Below are 26966 nucleotides of genomic sequence, written 5' to 3'. Positions count from 1 at the left end.
TAAAAACTACTTGAAATAATTAACAACTTTAGCAAAGTTGCAGGATATAAAATAAGCCCACATAAATCATCTACATTTCTATATATTGCCAACAAAGCAAAGCAGCAAGAGACAGAAAGAAAAATTCCATTTAAAATAACTCTAGACAGTATAAGATACTTGGGCATCTACCTGCCAAGACAAACCCAGGAACTATGTGAACACAATTGCAAAGCACTTTTCACACAAATAAAGTCAGACCTGAACAACTGGAAACATATCAATTGCTCATGGGTAGGCTGAGCCAATATAATAAAAAATGACAGTTCTACCTAAATTAACTTATTCAATGGCGTACCAAAAAATTATTTTTCAGAGCTAGAAAAAATAATAACAAAATTGATCTGGAAGAACAAAAGGTCAAGGATATCAAGAGAATTAATGAAAAATGCAAAAAAAGGTGGCTTAGCTGATCTAAAATTATACTATGAAGCAGCAATCATCAAAATTATTTGGTACAGATTAAGAAACAGAGTGGTGGATCAATGGGCTAGATTAGGTACACAAGGCGTGGTAGTAACTAGCTATAGTAAGGTACTGTTTGATAAACCCAAAAACTCCAGCTTCTGGGACAAGAACTCATTATCTGACAAATTCTTCTGGGAAAACTGGAAAACAAAAGGACACAAACTAAGCATAGACCAACATTTCACACCGTATACCCAAAATAAGGTTAAAATGGGTACATGATTTAAACATAAAGCATACCACAAGCACATGAGGGGAGCAAAGAACAGTTTACTTGTCAGATCTATGGGAAGAATGTATTACCAAACTAGAGATAGAGAGCATTACAAAAAGCAAAATGGATAATTTTAATTATATGAAACTAAAGAGCTTTTATGCAAACAAAACCAATGCAATCCAGATTAGAAGAAAAGCAGAAAGTTTGGAAACAATTTTTATAGTAAGTGTCTCTGATAAAGGCCTTGTTTCTCAAATATATAGGGAACTGAGTCAAATTTACAAGAATATAAGTTATTACCAAATTGACAAATGGTCAAAGGATATAAACAGGTAGTTTTCAGAGGAAGAAATTAAAGCTATCTATAGTCATATGAAAAAAATGCTCAATCACTATTCACTAGAGAAATGCAAATCAAAATAACTCAGGGACCACATCACACCTGTCAGATTGCCTAACATGACAAAACAGGAAAATCATAAATGTTGGAGAAGATGTGGGAAAATTGGAACACCAATGCATTATTGAGGAGTTGTGAACTGATCCAACCATTCTGGAGAGCAATTTGGAAATATGCCCAAAGGGCTATAAAACTGTGGATATCCTCTGACCCAACAATACCACTTCTTTATCTGTATCCCAAAGAGATCATAAAAAAGGGAAAAGGACCCACATGTACAAAACTATTTTAGCAGCTTTTTTGTGATGGCAAAGAATTGGAAACTGAAGGAATGCCAATCAATTGGGAAGTGGCTGAACAAGTCGTGGCACATGAATATAATGGGATACTGTTTATAACAAATGATGACCAAGTGGATTTCAGAAAAACCTAAAAAAAACTTATATGAACTGATTCTGAGTGAAGTGAGCAGAACCAGGAGAAAATTGTACACAGTAACATTGTAACAGTAACTGTGCAATGATCAACTATGATAGACTTAGTTACTCTCAGCAATACAAGGATCCAAAACAATTACAAAAGATTCATGATGGAAAATGCTATCCACATCCAGAGAAAGAATTGATGAAGTCTGAATGCAGATCAAAGCATACTATTTTCACTTTTTTTTCATTTTTTCCCATGGTTCCCCCCTCCCTTTGTTCTCATTCTTTCACAACATGACTAATATGGCAATGTCTTACATTACTGCACATGTATAACATATATATCAGATTGCTTACCATCTTGGGAAGGGGGTAAGAAGGGAAGGATTGAGAAAATTTGGAACTCACAATCTTGCAAAAAACGAATGCTGAAAATTGTCTTTATATGTTATTGAAAAAATAAAATAATGTTTAAAAAAAGAAGCAGTGGTTAAACCCACAGGAGCTGATGAAGTTGCCAAGAAGTAGAATGTAGAGGGAGGAAAGGACCTAACATACACCTAGAGTTAGAGGGTATAACATGGATGAACTAGTGAAGATTGAGGCAGACAATGAGACAGAAGAAAAAACAAGAAGAGAGTAGAGTAATGGGAACCAAAAAAGGAGAGAGCATCCAGAAGTAGAAGGTGATTGATAGTGTCAAATGTTATTAAGATGTCAAGAAGGATGAGGACTGAGGAAAGACTAACTCAGCAATTAAGAGATTAATAGAAACTGAAAAGTACAGAGTCACTTGAGTGATGTGATCAGAAGGCAGATTATGGATGTTTAAAAGAAATTGAAAGGATAAGGAGTGAAGGCACCAAAGGCAGATAATTTTTAAAGAGTTTGGTCAAAAAAGCAAAGCAAGATATAGCATGATAGTTAGCAGGAATAACAAGATACGGTGAAATTTTTTTGTTTGCTCATTTTTTTTTTACCAATGGTGAAGGCTTGCCTGTAAATATAGTCCTCCTAGAAGGAGTGAGAAGAGAGGAAGAGGTTGAACATGAGAGATCAAAGATGATATTGGGAGAAATCTACTCAAATATATTGGAGGGGATAGAAGGAAGGGCATATGGTCTTGGATGAGAGAATGGTCACATCTTGACTGGAGACTATAGTAAGTAGTGAAGAGATAATGTTAAGATTTTATGAAATAAAGACATAAAGAGAAAGGAAGACAAAAGGGGTCTAATAATTTTTTTTACTTTCTTGGCAAATAATGACTTTAAGAAGGCAGGTAGAGGATTTGTCATAGAAAGCTGGAAGAGAAAAGAGGTTTTTGAAAGCTACTGTGGTTAGTGGGAAAGAGGATCAAATAGATGTGTAAAAATATTGTCTTCTTCCAGCGGGAAGTTAGAGATTAAATAAGGTAAAATTTTATTGGACCTAGCCAAGTACATTTGCATGACTTACTCCACCTCTGCTTAGCAACTATGCATAGGAATGAAGGAAGTAGATGGCAGTAATTATACTGGGTTACAGTTTGGCAAGGCATGTGTGCTTATAAGACAAAGAAGCACAAAGGTCAAGAGGAGAAGGTAGATTGAGATTGGGAAGGGAAAATCATGTCACCAGAGCGATGGTGCTAACCTAGTAAAGAATTGCAGAGTTGAGGAATTAGAAGTTTTGGTGACAACAAAGATTAGGTGCAAGAATACAAAGCCATTGGGAGAAGTGGAATAATAGATTATAATCATATAAAGGAATGTCAGAGTTCTTGATCATGGAAGTGGAACCCTTGTGGATGATGGCAAGATCAAGATTATTACAATCCCTTGCATATAAATGGAAAAGTAGGTGATGAGAATTGAGTAGGTTAAGGAACTCTGAATTTAGGGTATCTGTGGAAGCATCAACATGTGTGTTGAACTTTTCTAATATGAACTGCGGTGGAGGAGACTTTGAACCAGATGCTGAACTCATTGAGATTAAAAAAAAAAATAGCAAATAACAGCTACCAGAATCTTGGTTGGGTGATAAATAAGGATTTAATGAAACTAAAAAGAGGAAAGGTTACTGAGTGATGATGATAGAGGGAGAATTTGGAAGTATCGCTGCAGAGCAAGGAGTAGTCTCATTAAACATCTACAACCAGGTAGTTGGATAAAATGGATAAAACAGAAGGTACAATCGGGGGTGGGGAACCTGTGACCTCAAGGCCACATGTGGTCCTCTAAATCCTCAAGTGTTGCCCTTTGACTGAATTCAACCTTCACAGAACAAATTCCTTTAATAAAAGGATCTGTTCTGTAAAACTTAAGACTTAGTTAAAAGGCTATACCCAAGGACCTAGAAGGCAACACGTGGTCTTGAGACCACAGGTTCTCCATCCCTGGCTACAACCAGCACTAGAAAGGAAGAGCAGATTTTAAAATAAAAAATGAAAGGTACCAACAACAATATTTTTAAAAATCTCCAAAAGACCATGCCATCAGAGAAATGATGACATGACTTGCACTTGATTTTGTTTTTTTTGAGAGAGGGAGTGACCAGTGACCAGATATTCATCAGGATGACTGGAGATGAGGCAACTGGGGTTAAGGGACTTGTCCAAGATCACACAGCTAGGGAGTATCAAATGTCTGAGGTGAGATTTGAACTCAGGTCCTCCTGACTCCTGCACTGGTGCTTTATCCACTGTACCACCTAGCTGCCCCATGAGCCCCATGAGCCATTAGGAATGACACGACAGGAACAGTGTTTGAAATGACTGAAGAAATTTAGTCCTAGCCTGTGGGTCTTCTATAAAAGATCAGACCAGAGGAAAAACCTGAAGATAAAGTTTCAAAATCAGTGGCAGAAATGAGAAGGAGCTGCCTCTGAGAAGGAATTGCTTTAGGGGGAGGGGTGATGAAAGAGCTTTGACTTTGGCCTCAGTCTCTTTCCTCATAGCCCTTGGCCAGAGGAGGACCTTTCAAGCTTCAGAGGATTTAGAACTTCCTGTCTTCTCATTATCATCATAGAATCTCATCACCTGTATTTTGTTCATCTGCTCTTTACTTATGAGAAGCAGTATGATCTAATAAATAGCCAGCGTGAGGATCAGAAAGACCTGGGTTCCACTACAGTGTCTGACCTATTCTGGCTATGTGACTCTGGGCAAACCAATTTACCTCTGTTTTCCTGGGATAGCTCTGTAAAGCTGTAAGTTGCATCACAATTGTGAATCTACATTGATAGAGAGAATTTCCTTAGCTAGAGCTCCCTACATGGAAGAAATCACCATTCTGAAGAAAATGGATATACTGGCATGGACAAACAAAATATATATTTTACTTAATTCAGCTTAAGGTAGCTAAGGTGGTACAGTACATAGAGTATTGGACTTGGAGTCAGGAAAACTTGATTCCAAATCCAATCTCAGACACTTATTAGCTGTATGACCCTAATCAGTTTACTTAATTTCTATATGCCTCAGTTTCCTCATTTGTAAAATGAGGGTCAATAATAGCACCTACCTTTAGGGGTTGTTGTGAGGATCAAATAAAATTATTTGCATTGTATTTATAAAATGCTTTATCAACCTGAAAACATGTAAGTGCTAGCTATTATTATTATTCGGGTTAAAATGTTGCCACAGAAAGTATAAAAGTCAGATATTCAACTAATACAATTTGTGCTATCAACCAAGTGTATTTGAGTGATTGATTCTGCATTTTAGAGAGGCAATGGTATATAATTATAAGAAGCAGGCCTCAGGTCAAGAAAAACTGGCACGTATGACTTAGGCATGTCACACAATTTCTCAGTGCCCCTAGGTAATTAAAATTTTAAGTTTTAGAAGAGTTGAAGAATATGTCAAGTTGTTAATATTGATGACAAAAATATTTAAAAATATAGTATAAACATATTTAGTGTGGATATTCACACATATATTGGCCCATTATCAGGAAACTTGGATATAGTCATTTTTTCACACCTCTACGGTTTCAGGAAAGAGTTTATAGTTGTATGAAGGAAACATGCTCCTATAGCCACATTTTCCATATTAACTTGACTCCTAAAAGGTTTGGGGCTAGAAATATATTGACAGAATTAATAAAAACTGGACCAGGATATGGTATATATAATAAGCATATACAATAGAAACTGGACCAAAGGGATAGGAACAAAGGGACTTTAGGGGAAAAAATAAAGAAAATCCATTCTGTTGACATACTGAAAAAGCAGCACAGGTAATAATTATGTTTGACACATACATAATTTCTTATTTAAAAGGGCAAAATTACATTATTATCCTTGAAAATTTTCATGAAAACCTTATTCACACTTTAGCCTGATTCACACTCCATCTGCTTTGGACACAGTTTCGAAACAGTTCTTAAAACAATATTGCTGTTACTGTATACAATGTTTTCTTAATTCTACTCATTTCACTCTTCACCATTTTGTGCATGTCTTTCCATGCCCTTCTAAGATCATTGAGTTCATCATTTCTTATAGCACAGTAGTATTTCATCAAAACCATACACCACAGCTTGTTTAGCCATTCCCCAACTGATGGGGATACCTGCAATTTATAGTTCTTTGCCACCACAAAGAGAGTAGCTATAAATATCCCATTAACATTCAAAATTATAATTACTATTTGTGAATTCCCCTCCCTCTTATTTTTACTCACTATTTTCTTTCTCAGCCTTTCTTTTTACTCTGTCCCTGTTATCTCATCTTCTCTCCCCAGTCTCCACTTCACCCACCCATCCAGGAGTCTCCTCTATCCTCTCCCCAACCCCAAAGTCTCAATCCACACACCACCTTCTATGAATTTTGAAAAATGTTACAATATCTGCCCCCTTCCCAATTAACCAAGAGAAAAAAAGACCAAAACAAACAAGTAAACAAACAAAAACTCTCATAATAGGTAAATTTAATAAGCAGATGAATACAGACAGTGGATATGAAAAAAAAAAATATGTCTCTTCACCTTGTGCATCTCAGCTTGGCTTCTTCAAAAACTTGGTTTCTTCAACACTGCCCACAAACTAATTAGCTCATCAGCTGGAAGAGTCAGAGTTCTACAATGAAAAGACCATTAGGGATGAACACCTGAGGTATCCAGGCCAGTAAGCTTCATTGTAACAAAACCCTGAAGTTCACCATAGACTGAAAAAAGAAATCCAATGAGAATATGCTGTAAGTGACTTTGACAGCAGATCTGAACAAAAAATCAGCCACTCTGCCCAGCAAAACAAGGGTCAGCATAGAGTCACCAGAGATGTCCAGGGATGTCCAGGGAAATCTGTAGCTTAAAAGCTTCTGTGGCAATGAGAGTCGAGCCTTCCTCTTCCCAAAAGCCTCAAGATGTTGAGAAAGCTCTAAGGTGGGGATCTTGGAAGCCCAGGAAAGCACAGGTTCTGGAACTCCAAGATCTCTAACATTCCGTCCTAATAAGTTGGGTAGGGTCCTGAATCTCAAAGATTCTGGGGACCAGACTTTGGAGAGGCCAAAGCATGACCCTTGGTCAACCACTTCATCCAAAACTGTAGCAGGAGGTAGAGTCAAGTCCTGGGGGAAAAAAGCCCCAATTCAGGAACTAAAGCTAGAGGGACGAACAAATTAAACACTTATCATTGTCAAAAATTAAGAGAAATCTAACTCTGCAGTGGCAAGCAGAGGCTCAAATGGGAGAAATGAGATTTTCCACAAGGACTCCATTAATAGCTAGAAAAAAGTGAAATAAGATTTTTTTTAATGAAATAAAAATCTTGGAGGAAAGAAAGTGGAGAATGAGTTTCTTAGAAGAGAAAGTGGTAAACTTTATTTAAGAAATGAAACCCCTAAAAACATTCTAATTTTTAATTCTGATTCTAATAGTTTAGTCTATTTAAGACTAAACAGAAATCAACAATTCCATAAAACGGCAAAAACATTAAAACAAAATCAAAAGACTGAAAACATAGAAAATGAAAGAATAACTGACCTGAAAACAGGTAAAGGAAAGATAATTTAAGAATTATTTTAGGAGTAACTAAAACCATGATTAAAAAAAAAGCTGGCCACTTTATTTCAATAAATTATAAATTAAAAACTTCTCAGTTCTGTTAGAATCAGAGAGCAAAGAAAGAATCTGCTGATCACCTCCTAAAAGAAACTACAATAGGAAAACTCCCAGGAATGTCATAGCAAAAATCCACAACTTACAGGTCAAAGAAAAAATATTGCAAACATCCAGAAAGAAGCAACACAAGTAACAAGTTACAGTCAGGATGACATAAGACTTTGTAACTTCTCAAAACCAAAAAAAAAAAAATCTTGAAATTCAATATTCCAAAAGGAAAAAGATTTGGATTTACATCCAGAAATAACAGCCTCCCAAAACTGAATATAATCCTACAAGGGAACAACATAGGTCTTGAAAAGATTTTCTAAAGGAAAAGACAAGAGCTGAGTAGGAACTCTGAAATACAAATATAGGTATCCATAGAAAATTAGAAAGGCAAATATTTGAGCAATTAGAAGGAGCAGAATAATGATTTAATGTTAACATTCTAAGAGCAGCAGCAAGTGATCTTCAGAAACTGGATGTCTTCAAAGAACAGAGAGATCTAAATATGAAAAACCAAGGTCCTATCTTTGGGGTTGGCATGGACTTGTTCTGTTCTGAAGGTTTGAAAAGAGGAAAGAGAAAGAAAGGTAAAAAGAGGAATGTTCGTAGAAGGGGGGGGAAGACTTTTTATTTTTCAAAAATGTAGTGTGAGATTATACAAACATGGAAGAGGCTTTGGGAGCAGTGGGCATCACAGGAACCACACTATTATCTGAAATTGGCAAAGGAGAGTGGAATACGCACATACAAACAACTTGAAGAAATACTTCAAACTCATCAAGGAAACAGGGATCAGGGCAGAATGTTTTGAGTGAGGATAATACTAGGGAGAGAAAATCACAAGCAAAACTAACTTGATTCTAAAGGAGATATTGAAAGTAGTTGTGGGTGGAGGAAGCCCTCAAGTATAAAGGGATACTTTAGATTGCCCCAGACAACTAAGGAACAGCGAAACAAATTGTGTCACATGAATTTAATGGAACGTTATACTGAGAGAAATGATGAAAGAGACAATTTCAGAGAATCTGAGGTAATATGAACAAAATAAAGTGAGAAGAAGCAGGAGAGCAATATATACAAGGAAAACAACATTATAAATAAAAACAGCTTTCAAGAACTTAAGAACTGATCAAAGCAATAATAACCGGGTTTGTAGAGTAGCTATGGAGAGGCTTGTGGCTCACTTTCTGACTGAGAGGTTGAGAGGCACAAGGTAAAGAGACATACTTTTTTTTTTAAATATTCACTATCTGGATTCATCTGTTCAGCTGAACTTAGCTATTATGAGTTTTCCCCCTCTTGATTAATAGGGAAGATGGCAGGCATTGCAACATTTTTAAAAATGCATAGAAAGTAGTGTATGGATTGAGTTTGGGAGGTTGAAGAGAGGACTCTTGGATGGGTGAAATGGAAAGTGGGAGAGTGAGGAGAGAAGAGAAGGAAGCAGGGATAGAGTAAAAAGAGAGACTGAGAAAGAAAATAGTGAATAAAAATAAGATGGAGGGGAATTCACAAATAGTAATTATAATTTTGAATGTGAATGGGATGTTTATAGCTACTCTCTTTGTGGTGGAAAAGAACTAGAAATTGCAGAGATCCCCATCAGTTGGCGAATGGCTGAACAAACTGTGGTGCATGGTTTTGATGGAATATTATTGTGCTATAAGAAATGATGAACTCAATGATCTTAGAAGGGCATGGAAAGACATGCACAAAATGGTGAAGAGTGAAATGAGTGAACTAAGAAAACATTGTATACAATAACATATTGTTTTAAGAGTAACTTTGAATGAAGACATTTTGACTAGTATAAACACACAAATTAACTATAAGAGATGTATGAAAAAAGACACTATCTGCATCCAGAGAAAGAACTGGTAAATATAAGCATTATAGAATAATTTTGTAGCCATGTCTAGGGCTGTGGGGAAGAGAAGAAAAAAATTTACATGATATCTTTGTTGTATATTTAGAGGGAATAGAAAGTTGGAGTAGCAGATTTGCAGTTTCATGTGCAATCATCTTTTTATTGTACTGTTATGGAAATGCTTGTTTTGTTCTATTTATTGAAAATAAAATAGCTTTTTAAAAAACTACACAGAAGAGAATAAATGTTCAAATGGAAAGTACAGGACAGTTCTGAAATTAACCTGTAGAATTTATTACATGTATGTGCTTAAATATATACATATTATATAAAATACATATGTTCTTAAATATATACCCATTATATCCATATATTTAAAGTAAGTGGCATCAAGTGGTTATTCATGGTTTCATATAAGAATCCTCTTTGTGTTCTAATGTACATACAAAAATATAATTTTGGGGTGTTTAAGTTCAAAATAAAAATAAAATATAAAAAAGAAAGAAAAAAGTAGAAAATAAAATAGGAAAGAAGAAAAGTAGAAGAAAGGAAGGAAGGAAAATGGAAGAAAAGGAAAGAAAGGACCACATGGCTAATATAGAAATGTTTTGCATGATTTCACATATACAATTGATATCGCATTGTTTGCCTTTCAGTAGGTGGAGGAGGAGCAGGAGGGAGGGAATTTGGAATTCAAAAATTTAAAGAAATGAATATGAAAAATATATAATGAATTTTTTGTTATAAATTAGGAAGGAAGGATCGAAGCTTTGTAGTCATAGGGCCTGAGCTCAAAGTCCTTTTTTGATGGGTACTACTGCATGACTTTTCAAGTCACAACCGTCCTGGACTCTGTTTTCTCATCTGTAAAATGAGATGGTTGGTACAGGATGGCGTCTGTGGTTCCTTCCAGCTCTAAATCTACGAACCTATGAACTAGTAGTAGCACCACTACACACCACTCAGATCCAACTATCTTGCTGAAATTAGCAAGATTCAAGGGACATCTTGCTGGTTCGAGGAAGGCTCTGTCATCAGTTATTATCTTTTAAAATTCCTTCCCTTCCCAAAATAAGAAGAGAGAGAAATAAAAATGAAACAAAAGCACCAGGAAGCAAACCCCAGATCTAAGCAATGAATAAGTTGTGAGTGGGCTGGACAGATTTCCGAGCAGGTTTTTAAGAACGATTATCAATAGATGTTCCTGCTCCCCGGAGGCGGAGAAGATGCTGCCCCAACGTGGACAGTCACGGAATCACCATCACCACCGCACTGCCCAGTAATCGAAGTTCTTTGGATTCACCATCAAGCCAGTAAAGGCTTGAGTGAGTCTCCCACCGGTAGACCTGTTCCTGGGCCATTTGTCTTAGATTTCTTCCGCTTTCACCGCCCATTTCCCCCCAACTTATTCATGCGGCTTTTCAGTCCAAAGTGAAGCAAGTCCGGTGCACTGGGAATGTGTCCACGACTGCAGCAGCTCCTCAACGGGTTCCAGCCTCCACAAGCCTGCGCCAGCTCAGGCTCTCCCTCCCTCCCTCTCCTGCAGGCTTTCCGCAAGCTCTGCTGGACCAGAGTCCTTCCCTTGGCTGGGAGAAGAATTAGCTCTCAGCGCAGTTCCAGATTTCGGGGCCAAGGCAACTCCTTGCAGCTCTCTCCCTGTCTCCCCGCCTCTCCCTCCTGTGGCCTGCGAAGGAGGAGCCAGAGGAGGAGCTGCAGAGACTGTAGTGGCACTCCGTGCCTGGGGCCGCGGGCGGTAGGCTCGGCAGCAGCAGGTGTGGACGAGGCGGCAGAGGTAGGGTGGCTGTCCTTTTCTCGCTCGCCCGCCTCTGTCTGCAGGCATGTCGCTGCCACTCTCCATCCTCGGGAGATCGCACGCACGCACACACACACACACACACGCACACACACACACACACACACACACACACACACACACACACACACACACGCACACACGCACGCACTCACACACATCCCATTCCCACCTTCTCGTTCCCCGCCGCAGCCCGGGCCTTCCCAGGAGGACTCTTAGGGACCAACTTGGACTGTTGCTGCGGGCACCGCTACCCCAGGAATACAAGTTGGGGTCGGCTGGCCCTTGGGGTAACCGGCGGGGAGTCGCCAGACATACTCGCTTCTCTCCTCTCTCTGCAGCAGTGGATAGCCAGGTACTGGAGCGCAAAAGGCGCAAGAGACCAACAAACCGAGCCCAACGGGCTGCCGGGGGCGGCTGCAGAAGAAGGGCTGGGGGACTGAGCATCCTCTGGGAGCGAGGGGATGCGGACAGCAGCTGATCTGACGCCGCTTTCTGCCTGCTGGCGCTGCCCGGAGAGAGGAGCTGTGCTGCAGAGGAAGGATGCCTTCGCTGGCCCGCTGGGCAGCGGCGAGATGGAGCAGATTACAGGGGAGTCGCGGCAGGGTCGTTTCCACGTACTTAGCGCCAGCCCCGCACCCTTACTCCCCGCTAGGCAAGTGGCACCGCTCTGGTCATCAGCTTCACGCCCCTCACCCTCTCCGCCCCCAAGAGACTGGCGCAGGTAAGAGGGGGTAAGCAGGGTGGGAATGCCAGGGCGCCAAGCTGCGGAGCCTTCCGGGCAGTAGGGCGTGCGCTCAACGGGGCACTCTGTCTTTGTGTCTGTGTGTCTGTTTGTCTTTCTCTCTTTCTCTGTGTCTCTCGTCTCTCTGGCTCTGTCCCTATATGTCTCTGTGTTTTTCTCTCTGTCCCTCTCTTATCCCCTCCACTCCTTGTTTCATGGTAAAGTCATACGATAACAGACACTTCCCCACGTATCAAGATGCTTTTTGGCAGAGGTAGTCATCATATTTTCAATAATACTCTGACTAGGCCATAGCCCCTTCCTTTCCTTCACACTTTTATTTATTTTGTGTGCATAGCTCCAAGAGATAAGAGATTCCTTTGTCCCTTTACCCAGAACTCTCTTTAAAAAAAAAATTAGGATTGAGAAGGGACACAGTTATGATTTGAGGGGTGTAGGATTTGAGCCCTCTTACTAAAGAAAACTGTTTGCACTTTGAAATAAATTTTCTTGAGTTTGGTTTGTGATTCATTCCTGGGGGAATATATATATATATACACATACACATATATACATATATACACGTATATATGTATATGTATACATATATATGTGTGTGTGCATATACATATATATGTATATATTGGCCCCTCTTTGAAATATCAGGGTGGAATGGAAAAAGTGTTGTTTCCGTACAACCAGGAGTTGCAAGGAACACTTCAATTAAAAGATCCCAGGAAGTTTGGACAAGGAGAAAAGACCCAACTACACTTTAAAAAAGAAAGAAAATAGTGTTTTTAATATTCTGGCAACAGAAATTGAACTTTTTCATAGATCCTGAATTAGGTATTTTAGCAAAGTTTTGATATTCTCCCAGTGGTTGTATGTATAAATAAAGAAAAAAAAAGCAGGGCCTAAAACAATGGTATCGGAGTAGCTCAGCAACAATTTCCCCACTGCCATCGTCCTCCTATATCTTATTTTGTGGCCTGTCATGAGCGAAATGGTGGGAATCTCTAGCAAGTTCCTCTGATTTTTCTCTAGTTTGCAACTAGTGTTGAAATTTTACCACAGGCTAGAACTATAATATGTCTTGCTAATTTAAGTTATTTTGTTTGATATTTGGCTTAAATTGATTAAAATTAACCAAAAAATAGAAAGAATTTTTAATAGTGCATGCATTTGAAAGAACGCACTGGACTTAAAGTCGGTTGGTTGACCTAGAGTCTTGTTCCCAAGTTGACTCTGACTACTTGACCTTGGCAAGTCAAATAACATCTGGGAGCCTCAGCTATTTTGGTTGTGAAGTTAGTGCATTGCCTAGGTGAATTCTCAGGTCTCTTCCAGCTCTCAGATTCTGGTATGAGATAATTTGGAGATGAGGAGCGGTTTTGAGTTGTGTGGAGTTTTTTCCCCCTAGATTAGCCTAAAACAGGTTTTCACATACCAAATAGGATAATTCTTAAATGAAGGCCTTCATTTTAATTACTGTTAGTAAAATTGGATTGGATTATTTAGGTTAAAGTATGAGGACAATAATGAACCTCTGTACAAGATGTCAATGTCCAACTTTCCTTAGATGGTTTTTCACACACTGCTTTTGCAGAGACCATTGTTTTCTGTAAGGGTTTTCAGCTTCTGTGTAGCTTCTTACATTTTTACTTTTTTTGTTTTGCGGTTTTGAAAAATAAACTTCAGGGCAAAAATAAATCACCAAACCTATCACTCCTCCCCTTGCTAAATGTGCTGAAAATCTGACTTCTTTTTATCGTAATAGAACTTTCAGGCTACATGAAATTGTTAGTTTCATTGTAATGTTAATTTTTGCATTTAATTCATTACCTTTTGATTTTGATGTGTGTGTGTGTGTGTGTGTGAAATTCTGTGTAATAGGTACATTTAAAAAAACGAGGATGTGCTTAAGAAACCAGATCATTACTCAGCACTCAGCTTTCAGTGAAAATAGATTATTTATATCACTTGATGATTATTAAAATGCTTTTGCAGATAGGTTTTAAATAGTGTATATCAAAGATAACATTCTTCTGAGAAAACTGGGTCCTCGTTTTCTGAAATGCAAAACTGTGGTAATATTGGAGTCACTATCACTGATAGATTTTGGTGAAAAGACATGAACTATATAATTGAAAGCAATTTAAGCAAAATTGCAGGGAGGCAAAGGAGGTTTTGTGTGTGAAAGAGTTTTTGTTTGTATTTTGTTTGCTTATGTTTCTTTGTTGTTTTGTGTTAATGGGACTAGATAACTCTTCTGGAAGTGTCAGGACTCATAACTTACCTGCTGAAAACAAAAGAGATTAAGATAAAATAGTCATATTGCATCTTGAGAGCATAACAGACATTATTGAATTATGCAAACTGATAGTTTTCCTATTAATATTTTTGAGAGATATACAAACTTTAACTTTGTGTACTCTGGTTTAACTTTGCTCTGAAAAGTAAGACTGCAGGATTATGCTGTTTCATAATTATAAGATCACAAAGGATAATGCAAAACCTAATTAATACAGGAGCCCAAAGGCTGCCTTGCCTCTAAAAGATACTTTTACCAACCTGTTTTCATTTTCTAATGCACAATTTGTTAATTCACATAAAGTATGTAAAGTACATGTCTGCACAAATGAATCTCTTTAAGTTTAAATTTTGGGAACATTGTATGTTTTAAGTTCTTCCTTTCAGGCCTCTGAGTTTTTCTGTGGCCTGAATTATTCATATTTTTTCTCTAATTTTCTTCTTCCCTTTGCCTAAGTCAGTATTCTCAATGGATATATAGACTGGTGTGTTCCTAACTCAGGTTTACTTTAAACTTAAAAGAAGATAACAGCCCTATTCCTTGTAAATATCATGTTTAAAAAAACTAAAATGAAATTTTAGTTAAAGAAAATTTTTAAAAATTAGAATATACAAAAATAATTGCTTTCAAGAGTTCTTTCAAGTTGTTTTACACCATCGACTGGATAAGCAAAGAAATGTTAAAGTATATTTTAAAATGGTTGCCCAGCGTTCATAAAAACCATTTGTCTTTTCTCAGCACTGTTTGGTTTTGTTGTTATTCAAAAAGCCCAAAGTCTAATATGTTCCTATTTTAAGCAAAACTGTTTGAAAGTATTAGAGTCTTTAGTGGATCAATGATTTCAACTTTATTAACAATGTTAATTAAATAAAAATGCAAAATGAGAAACAAGAGACTTAACCTATCAGAATTTTACCATTTTACTGTAAAATCTACTATCGTGAAAACTTTTTAACCCTCTTTTTGTCAACCTTGTTCTATATACACACATATATAATGTATAAAAAGTCACTGAGTGTACCAGAGGAAAAAAATAATGTATATATAGCATATAAATATGTTTGCATTAAATATATTCTGGATATATGCTTTACATATATCTATATGCATATACAAATACATGTGTGTGTTATATTCCTATATAGCACACAATGTATGTATTGTGTATGTGTACTCACATATGTTTACACATGCATGCATACATATGTATGTATGGATATATTTATATCCATATCTACATCTATGTTTGCTTTACTTGCTCTTGACCAGAAACACATATACAATAAAAAATACACACACACATATACATATGTACACAATGAAATATATATATATATAAACACATAAATAATGCATATATGTGCAAGTATATACGTATGTGTGTATATTTTCCTCCTGGCCAGAAACATACTTACAATGATAAATAAATCTTTACATATTGTAATTGCTATTATTCATCCTTCACAATATACATATACACATGTATATGTAAATACATTATACGTGTGCGTTTATTTATCCATTTATAATTGTTTGTGTGTTTCTGACAAGGATCAATCTAACACAATTGCTGTGTATGCAAGCAAACAATTCATTCACTGTTATGTAAAATATATTATACTCAAGCAGTGCTACAAAGAAAATTGGTCAGCGAAGCTTTCCAGGGTCTTCCTTTCCCTACAGGGATGAGCTTAGTGACCCAGACTGGTCCTCAGGAAGCTGGGAATTATGTCAGGTCTGAGAAGCCATCAAGTAGTGAGTAGGACTGGGCTTGTATGCTCCACAGATGGCCCTCATTATCAAATATTTGCTTTTCCTAGGGTCCATGCTTATACCTTAGGTCATCTTTAAGGAAAGTTTCTTATTGACTCAGCTATGCAATATTTGTTGTCTAAGCGTGCCATAGTTTAATTGAATTCCCAACTTGCTATAGGTGCCTGTGAGGGTAGAAGTGATCTACGCTAACTTTAGTTACAAGCATTAAAAATTATGCCTACACAGCCAAAGGAAATATTCTAAATATAATTTACAGCAATACTTCATTGATAGGTGGTCTTCAACAGTAGCTGTGGCTGAAAAATTTATGCCCCCAACCTTTTGATAAGCTTTTATGAATGTAAGGAGGCCTCTCCCCAGGTGACAGACATACATTCTGTTACTTGGCCTGTGTGCTGAAACCTTTAGAGCTTGGTAAGACTTGCCAGAGCTTGTGTGCCCCTGACATTGCCTCTGAGCATTTAGGGTCACTCCCACGCCACGATGAGTCATCAAAGTTGGACTTCAGCCGAAGATGATTTGGGGGAGGGGGAATCTTTTCCTCTTGCAAGGTTGTCTGGATGAATGAGAACAAGTAAAAAGTGTATTGTTAGATGAACTTGTTTTAGACTGGATTCCTGAACGATTTCACTGGGGATTCTCTATTTCAGTAAGCAGAAACCCAGACAGGGCCAACACACAACTGAAGGTGTTTGAAAACAACTTCCAAGCACAGAGAATACATAACCATGGTATGATCAAATATGTAACGTACCGTCAGTGGAAAAACAGTCCAATTTTAACCAATCAGTCAACAAGTATGTATTAAGTACCTGCTATGTGCCAGACACTGGGGATAGAAAGAGAAAAATGAATCAGTCCCTCCTTACATTCTATTAGGAGGAAACAATAGGAATATATAAAAGTGAATATAAAAAATATACAAAGAAAATTCAATGTAATTTGCGGCAGGGGGGTGGGGGGAAAAGATCAGTGCTTAGGGCAGATCAAGAAGGGTATCATGGAGGAAATGGAGCTTGAGCTGAGCTTTGTAAGCAGCTTAAGGATTGTAAAAATTAGAGGTGAGGCAAGAGCACATTCTAACTTTTTTTTTAATATAACATACAAGGTGAATATAAAGAAGTTATAGAATAATTCCATTTATTGTTATATGGAAATCACACAGGTCATAGGTAGGACTGATCCATTCTAGAGTAAAATCATTATGTCGTGATATCACTTTGGTCAAGGGGGAATTCCAATAGCCTTAATTAGCTTTGGAGTCATTTCCTTCTATTAAACAGTGATAGACCAGGATCCTTCTCTCTCTTTGTATAGCTTTTGTCGAAGACATTTTGTTTATCTTTTTTTTTTGCACTCAGAGATAAAGAAGAGGAAAACAAAGAAATTCTAAAAGTCATAGTATTCCTTTTTACTTAAATATATTAAGTCAACAAGTACAATAGAGTCAGATATGACCAAAAGTTTCAGTCTCATTATACTCTACATAATATTTATAGCTAACATTTATATAGTGCTTACTATGTTCCAGGCTTAAAGTTTAACAAAAAAAGACGAAGATCTTGGCAACTTGTCCTGGCAAATAGAGGGAGAAGAGATGGAATCGATGTCAGATTTTTATTCCTGGGCTCAAAGATCACTGCAGCAACTGCAGCCATGAAATTAAAAGACACTTGCTCCTTGGAAGAAAAGCTATGGAAAATCTGAACAGCATACTAAAAACAAATACATCACCTTGCTGACAAAGGTCCATATAGTTAAAGTTATGTTTTTTCCAGTAGTAATGTAGGACTGTGAGAGTTGGATTATAAGGAAACTTGAGAGCTACAGAATTAATGCTTTCAAATTGTGGTGCTGGAGAAGACTTTTGAGAATTTCTTGGACAGCAAGGAGGTCAAATTAGTAAATACTTAAAGAAATTAATTCAAGTTATTCAGCAGAAGGTCCAATATTGAAGCCAAAGCCAAGTACTTTGGCCACATAATGATAACACAGAACTCAAAAGAAAAGACCCTGATGCTGGGAAAGATGGAAGGCAAAAGGAAAAGAGGACAGCAGAGGATAAGATGGATAGATGGTACCATAGAAACAATGAACAAGAACTTGAACAGGCTTCAAGAGATAGTGATAATAGAGGCATGTTGTGGTCCATGGGGTCCATGAAGAATTGGACACAAATGAATAACAAAAACAAAAATGTGCCAGGGTCTGTGCAAAGTATAATTATTTTATCTATCATATGCATTCTAAGAGAAAACAAGGAAGTACACACCTCAGCCATATGCAGGACAGTCTTCATGATCCTTAGAAAATCAAGCCTACTGAATTAACCCACAGTTACAGACAAATTCTACATTTCCTTGCCTTGGATTTAAATCCAAAGTTAAAAGAAGTTTACATAAATGGGAAAACTCTCTTATTTGTGTAAAGTCAATAGCATTATTCAGATTTCTTTAAACCTGAGGGGGAAGATAGATAGATAGATAGATAGATAGATAGATAGATAGATAGATAGATAGATAGATAGATAGATAGATAGATAGTTTGTTTATATGCTTAAGAGATTGTATAGCTTAAGAATATATATGGGAGTAATATTTGAAAACCTAGGACCTGATTTCTAATAAGGACCCAACAGTGACACTCTAAACTAACTGTGAAAGATGTGGTCACACCAGGTAATCCCTTTCAGCCTGCATGAAATGTGTCATTCTTAGAGTCCTGAAACAAATATATGTAGTTCTTGAAACAAATTCTCACAGTGCCCCTTGTCTAGGAATGTATATTTTAGAGTGAGTTCATTACCTATCTTCTAGGAAGTAGGGTAGCATGCTTCCTAGTTGGTCTTTTGGAATTGTTTCCAGAGATTGTATTTATCAGACTTCAAAGTTAAAGTTGTTTGTCTCTGCAATGCTGTCATTATTTTCTGCACGTTAATACCAGTCTTTCCAAGTTTCTCTAAAATTATGGCTTATATCATCTTTATAAGGTCAAAATATTCCATCATTTTCCTATACTATAATTTGTTCAATTATTCCCCAGTTAATTGGCATTCCTTCAGTTCCTAGTTCTTTGACACTAGAGTAAGAACTGCTATAAATATTATTGTATGTAAGGGTCCTCTTCCTCTTTTTTAATGTTTTTGGAGTGTAGGCCTAGTAGTTGTATGGCTGGGTCAAAGGGTATACAAAGTTTAGTAACTTTGGGGTCATAGTTCCAAATTGCACCAGTTTGGAATTCTACAAAGAGACTTGATTTGCCTGTTTGCTTATAACCCCTTCAAAATTTCACCATTTGTCATTTTCCTTTTTTTTTTTTTTTTGGTCAACTTTTTGCCAATCTGATGAGTATGAGGAAGAACTTTAAGGTTGTTTTAATTTGCATTTGTGTTGCATAGTGACTTGGCATGTTTTTTAATGTGACTTTTGATAGCTTGGGTTTCTTCCTTTGAAATTACCTTTTCTTCATTATATAATTCGCAGATTAGAGAGATACTGCTAAGAAAAAACTGCCACAAAGACATTTCTTTCCTACTTAACTGCTCCTCTTTTACTTTAACTGTATTGATTGTGGTACAGTGGATAGGACTAGAACTGGATTCAGGAAGACCTTGAGTAAAAATCTGGTGTCAGACACTAGTTGTGTGACCATGGGCATATCATTTAACCTTTGTTTGCCTTCTTTTCTTAATCTGTAAAATGGGAATAAAAATACCACCTACTTCATAGGACTGTTGTTAGGATCAAGTGAGATAATATTTGTAAAATGCTTTGAAAACCTTGAAGTGCTACAGAAATGCTAGTTATTATTATTAGTTATATACAATCAAGATTGTCCATTTTGTCTTCTGTGATCATCTCTATCCTTTGATGATGTTTCTTCCCCTAGCTTTAGTTTCTAGAGATAATTCCTTCCTTGCTTTTCTGGTTTGTTTATGAACTTTTATCTCTATGTCAAGTATCCATCAACAGTTTATCTTAGAATATGGTAAGCTATTGGAGTATAACTAATTTTTGCCATACTTTTGTCCAGTTTTCTCAAAAGGTTTTTGTAAAGAAAACTCCAGTTTGGGTTTGGTAAATACTATGGTTACTAGAGTTTCTGTTTCACTATGTGCCTAATCTGTTATACTGATTGCTTAATTTAGTAACCAGCACCAAATTATTTAGATTATGACTGCCTTGTTATATAGTTTGAGATGTGACACTGTTAGGCCCTCTTTCTACTTCTTTTTTCACTATTTGCCTTGAAATTTTTGACATTTTGTTACTCCAGATGAAATTTGTTGCTATTATTTTTCTAGCTCTAGAAAATAATCCTCGGATAGTCTGATTGATGTTGACTTATCATTCTTCCCCCTCTCACATTCTTTTCTATTTCATTGTAAGGACTTGCACCTCATAAAGAAAACACCTGGTAAAGGCACATGTTACCACTAATGTTGGACCCTATTCTGTGATTAGGTCCTATTCTTTCAAGACATACTCTACTTCATTCTTCCCCTCCTTTAAATATTTAATGTAGTCAACAAATCAAGCAGGGTGTATTTCAACATTTTCATCTATAATCTCAGGCAGCTAGGTGGTGCAGTGGATAGAGCACCAGGGCAGGAGTCAGGAGGATCTGAGTTCAAATCTCACCTCAGATACTTGACACTCACTAGCTGTGTGACCTTGGGCAAGTCACTTAACCCAAGTGCCTCATCCTGGGTCATCTCCAGTCATCCTGATGAATATCTGGTCACTGGATTCAGATGGCTCTGGAGGAGAAGTGAGGCTGGTGACCTGCACAGCCCTCCCTCACTCAAAACAAAGTCAAGTGCAAGTCATGCCATTATTTCTCTGATGGCATAGTCTTCTTCGGCAAGGAAGGATGAACACACCATAATCTCAAATTCTGGATAGCTCTCTAGTGACTACAGTTCTAATTTAAATGCAGGGCATATTACATGCATATATCACACGAGTATACTCATATCTTTACAAGTCAATACGCATAGGTAGAGAAAGCATTTAAGTGCTTACTATGTGCCAGCCACTGTGCTGAGCACTGGGAATACAAATACGAGAAAACAAGATGGTCCTATTGACAAGAGCGTACCTTCTAATATGAGAAGATAGAATATAAAGGTGAGCTGGAAAGAATGGGAGAAGACAAGAAGAACACTCATCAAGGGGAGGAAGTCAGCTGGGAAGAAAGAGCAGCCCAGAGAATAAATGAATTGGAAGTTAAATGAGCAGCATGACTGGGGAATCTCAAAAAAATAGAAAAATTTTACAAATGTATTATTTCATAAAAACCAATGCAATACTAATTTCAGTATGTCTACACGATGACAGAGCATATCTGAATGGTAGCATATATACAGACAGACAACTTGCAAAATGATGCATAGCTAACAAGCAATTGTATATCACACAAATATGTAACAGTTACTACATGCATTAATGAATATACACAATCATATGTAAGGTGCATCATCCGTAGCATCAGTACTGTCGTCTGGCCACAGGTGTGATCACTTCTCCTGTTTCCCTGGTAACAGAATATCTTGGTCAGCTTACACGTTGAATAGACCTAGGTCTCCTGTGACTTGTCAGATACTTAACCCTTGAGGGTAACCAACCTCAAACCCATCAGTGAGTTAGGGGAGGTTGGCAGAATGGGCAGATGAGAACAATTTGTTCCAACTGAAGCAGGCTCTGTGCAGCACACTGAAGATACAAAGGTCATCCCCTGCATCCCAGTCCATCTCCAGTTGTTCTGACTCGTGTCTTGCCACCGTACTTTGACAACTCTGAAAGAGAGAGTAAGGCTCACGCCTCACTTAAATCCAACTCACTCTCAAGTCCAGATATGACTCTGTGATGTCACTGGTCCTCCTCAAAATGCAATTAACCCTTAAACCTGAACGAGTTGGTAGTATGAACATAGTCTTCTTTTGGGAACTAAAATCCTCATCCTTAAACCTGAATTTGTGGAGGGCCCAGGCTAGCTAGTACTGTAACTAGGCCCTGTGGGATGCCTCTGTACCCTAGGAGTTTCTATACCTGAGATTCTAGTCATGAAAAGTGCTACCTCTGGAATCAGTCCTTTTCTCTTTTTTTCTGGTTGTTGGCCCCTTTTCTGTGATTAAATCCTGGGATTCTGAAGACTGCTCTCGTAATATTCCCATTCTTCCGGTCATGGTGGTAGAAGCTGTTTACCTTTCTTTGTTTTTAAGTTTATTTTGTCTTATAATCAGTGGTAACTATTGGCAATTGCCAGTTAAGTTTTACTTATTGGGGATAGAGTTGGGAGAAAGTAATTGAAGTAGGGTAACATCTCCAAAAAAGAGATATTAGAAAGCAAACACTTCAGAAGTGTCTGACTTGAGGGGCTCAAAGCTAACCAAGAGCAAAGGAAAAAAATACATATTTTTGTATGCTACTTCCCAGAGTAAAAGAACATTTATATCAAGAACATCCAACTCAGCAATGAGATTGCAGTAAAGTGAAGAGCAAACAGGAGTGGTTGAATAAACCTGGTCAGCACCCCATCCCTTTAAAACTGCTACATGTGGCTCCTAAAATCTTACATAGTATATCTTTTGAATAGATTCAGTTTTATAACTTTGGGGGCAGAATACTAGTTATGGAATATGCTGTAGATTCTTTGTTCCTTAGGTCAATTCATGACTTTCCCAGCTAAAATAATTTATTAGCTACATAATATGTCAAGTTAGGTATGGTGAAGGAAAGGAAGAATACAGATTATAAAGTGGAGAGAAGTACTTTTTAAGCAATATATTACCTGGGAGGTTTATATTATTTATTACTGATTAATTCTAGATTTTTTGCAAGAAGGCTGGCAAGTGATATATAAATATGTATTGCTTATAGTAAGGACTTAATAAACACTTGTTGAAATTAATTAAATTGAATCGATTCTAAAAGTCATTGATATCTGATACTTAATAGATAAAATTTGTTGATAAGAGGTTTTTTTGTGTATAGATGAGTATATTCACCTTAGCTTACATTTATACTATTACTTTTTCAAAGAAAAGTCATTTTTAGAAATTCATTACTATAAGAAAGGCAAACTTCATCATTGAGGAGTACTTTTAAATTGCTTTTTGATCCATGTGATACATGCTAGTTGGACAAAAAAGCTACGTCTATTATTTCATGCTGGATGAAACCACTTTGAAGCCATTAAGGTTAAGTATAAATAAAGAATCAATCATAAAGTAGTTACATTTATAATACTGTAATAACTAAAACATCTCAGACTTTAGCTTGTGGCATTCTATCTTAAAAACTGAACTTCAAATCATAAAATTATTGTTAAACAATGGACTTTTTTAGTGCTCCAGGAATAAGATCAAGTACCTTAATTAGGAATCTTGCTTATGTCAGGGTTTCCATTTTTCATCTTATGCCATGATTAAAACTTGATCTTTTTTTGTAAAAATGAAGAATGGAGCTGGATTAAAATCAGAATGCTCAGTCAGATTCTAACACTATTTTGTAATATACTTTTTATGTTTGCTGATAACATAATTGGTAATATGAGTAGGGGTCCTGCTTCAATTTCTTTTTATAGTTTACTTTGGGTTGTGCTAATTATTTTTTATTATTTCCTGAAATAGCGTTCTTTTACCATATGTGAATGAGGTATAGAAATAGATATTAGATATTATATATAGATATACACACCTATTTGAACTTAAGCTACCTACTTCCCAGAGCTGCTATGAGGATCAGATGACGCAAGTGTTTAGCATAGTGCCTGTTATGTAGTAGGCACTTAATAAATGCTGATTTCCCTTTTTCTTTCATATATCAAAAAATGATTTTTAAAAATCCAAAGATACACATCAATGAGCTTCTTCATCCAGCTCAAGACTATACAGACAGTCAAAAGTTTGTGGCTACCCTCTGCCATGGAAGCCAGTGAAAGCGCAAGCAAACAAGTCAGAAATATGTCCATATTGTAAGCACAGGTGCTCTAGAAGTACCTAAAACCTGAGGTATTCTGTTCTGATGGCAAGGAAGTCCTAAGTGATCAAACTGATCTAGGGAGATCAGAAGAAAACATCAGAGACTTAGACTGAGTTTAAGTGGTTAGAACAATGTTTTTGTTTTGTTTTGTTTATTTGTTATTTCCTCTGTTCCTCCCATCAAGTCTCACCCCTAGCAAACTTTCCCTAAAAACCCCAGTGCTCTGAACTGAGACAATTCAGGAGATCCTGAGAAATGCTAATGCTCTGAGTTTAGACACTCAAAGGGAGGTAGAGTGCAGTTGAAAGAGCCCTGAAAATCAAGCCCAGCTCCAAATAGACCCTAAGTAATCCTAAAATATTGAAGAGGCAGCCCCTGGCCCTGCCACATAGTCCCAAAAGAGAAGCAGAAGTGGTGCTATATGTAAACAGATGACACAAGACATCACAAAAGAATATTACGGGTTGAGAACACTAAGAGGTAAAGCAAGAAGAAAGAAGTAACTCTGTAAGTAGAGCCCCAGGGGGAAAGCGACTTGTCTGCAAGAACTATAAACGTAGCAGGAAGAAATGAATCAAGAAATTTAAAAAAATTCATTAATAAAAATAAGATCTCTGAGGGAACTAATTGGAAGGGGGATAAATGACTTAAAACAAAAATTGGAAACCTTACTCAGGTAACAGACTCCCTAAAAATTAGGATGGAACAAATCTTTGCCTTCATGAGACAAAAATAAATAATAGGACCCAATCAAAAAATTTAAAAATAGAATAAAATGTAAAAACACAAAGTAAGGAGAGAGAATATATGAATACTTGGACTCCTTGAAAACCACATTGAAACAAAAAACTTGCATAATATAGGTCAAGAAATCATAAGTGAAAATCTATTAGAACCAAAAGGCAAAAGTAGAGTAGAAAGAATCTATCAAGTGCCTCCTACAATAAATCCCAAAACAAAAATTTCCAGCAACAACATAGCCAAAACCCAGAGCTTCTAAGTAAAAGAAAACAAGATACTGAATGTGGTCAGACAGAAAGAGTTCAAGTACCAAGAAACTACAGTGAGTATTACATGATACTTAGCAGCTACAGCTATAAAAGAGAAAAAAAACATGGAATATGATATGCCAAAAAACAGAAGACAAAGACTTAGAGTCAAGAATAACCTGCTAGGCAAAACTGAATATAAATTTATGGTGGTGGGTGGGGGCTGAGGGCAGGGGCAGGGGCGGAGAGGGGAGATACATGCTTAATAGAAGAGAGGACTTACAAACATTCCTGACAAAAAGATCAAAGCTCAATAGAAACTTTGAAATGCAAACACAAGATTCAAGGGAAATCTATAAAGATAAATGCATTGAAGCAATTAGACAGGGCTAAATGGTGATGAAAGGTTTAACGCTAATTTACTTTTGGTAAGTAGCCTAAGAAAGGCGGGGTGGAGGGGAGAAGGGTGCTGTGGCTAGACAGAGACAGCAGAGACAAACAGAGGGAATTACTACATTGGGCATACAAGTAAAAATCATAAAAGCAACAAATCCAACTAAATGCAAAAATAATTCTGAAAATAAAAAAGATCGACAAAAGCAGACACAAAAAGACATTGAGTAGCCAAATAAGACTAGAAGGTTTTTTTAAAAAAAATAATCATATAGGTAAATCATTAGTCATCTGATTAAGAGAAGAGAAAGGAAAACAAATTGCCAACATAAAAAACAAATGGGAAAATTCACATTAAATGAAGTGGAAATAAAAGAAACTATGAGAAACATTTGCCCAACTATATGTCAAAAAATTGATAGAAAAGGAAATCAATAAATACTTATAAAACTATAATACTTAGGTTAGTAGAAGTAGAGATAGGGATAGGAAATTTAAATAAATCAGCTTCAGGAAAAAAACAAATAAACAATAGAACAAGGTATAAAAATAATTGCCAAAGACAAAAAGATAGATAAAAACAGAGAGAAGCAAAAACAAACACGCACACAAAACCCAACACTAGATGGAACTGCAAGTGAATTCTATCATTCTAAGAATGATTATTTCCACTATTATATAAACTGTTACAAAAGTTTCTAAGCCTCTCCTATGATATAAATATGATATAAAAATACAAATACTTGACATTTAACTGGGGAGAGACAAAGCAGAGAAGGAAAACAATAGATAAATATCTCTAATAAATACCAACTAAAAACAATAAATAAGATGTTAGCAAAAAAGAATGTAGGAACTTTTAAAAACACATATTCTTGGCGTTAAAAAAGGCAGAGTATCTGGAGCAAGCAAGGTAATAGAGAAATATTGTGGCATAATGGAAAATACCCGGTATTTGGAGTTCATATACCTATACTGAAATCCTGGTTCTGCGACTTGACACAAATGTGAATTTGAAAAATCACAAACTCTGTCTCAGAATCCTTTCTATAAAATTATAACAGTTGATTGATCTCTAAGGTTCCTTCTACCTGTAAATCATATGATCCTACTATAATCACTATACATGGACTATTATGTACAGTTTTAGGAAACAAATATTAACAATAGCGTTAACAAATTGTGACATTCGGAGGAGGGAACCAAGATAGTAAGAGGACTGGAAAATATAACCTGATGGGAGTGATGGAAGAAATTGAGTATGTTTACCCTGAAATAAGAGAAAATTTAGAGATAACAAGATCACAAGCAAAGAGCTAGTAAATGTGCGACAATTGGCTCTCCAGGAGGAAAAAATGTAGTCATGACATATTTGTAAATTTAATCTGCATTAACAACATTTTCTCCATCATTTCTTAAGTTAGGACAGGTAACAAAACACTACATCGAGCCCTGACTTGCAGTATTT

General features: G+C 36.7%; 1 long non-coding RNA gene across 1 annotated transcript in view; it reads right to left on the bottom strand.

Annotated features, from left to right (window-relative positions):
* Positions 1-15187: 15187 nt before the first annotated feature.
* The window catches only part of LOC140505742 (uncharacterized), a 34832-nt gene continuing 23053 nt past the window's right edge, over positions 15188-26966 (bottom strand). Inside the window, exon 3 of the long non-coding RNA XR_011967644.1 lies at positions 15188-16687. This is a non-coding gene — a long non-coding RNA (uncharacterized lncRNA). The remainder of the gene's footprint in view (positions 16688-26966) is intronic.

This window comes from Notamacropus eugenii, chromosome 1 (assembly GCF_028372415.1).
Source record: "Notamacropus eugenii isolate mMacEug1 chromosome 1, mMacEug1.pri_v2, whole genome shotgun sequence".
Taxonomy (NCBI): domain Eukaryota; kingdom Metazoa; phylum Chordata; class Mammalia; order Diprotodontia; family Macropodidae; genus Notamacropus; species Notamacropus eugenii.
This window is presented reverse-complemented; position numbering and strand designations above follow the sequence as displayed.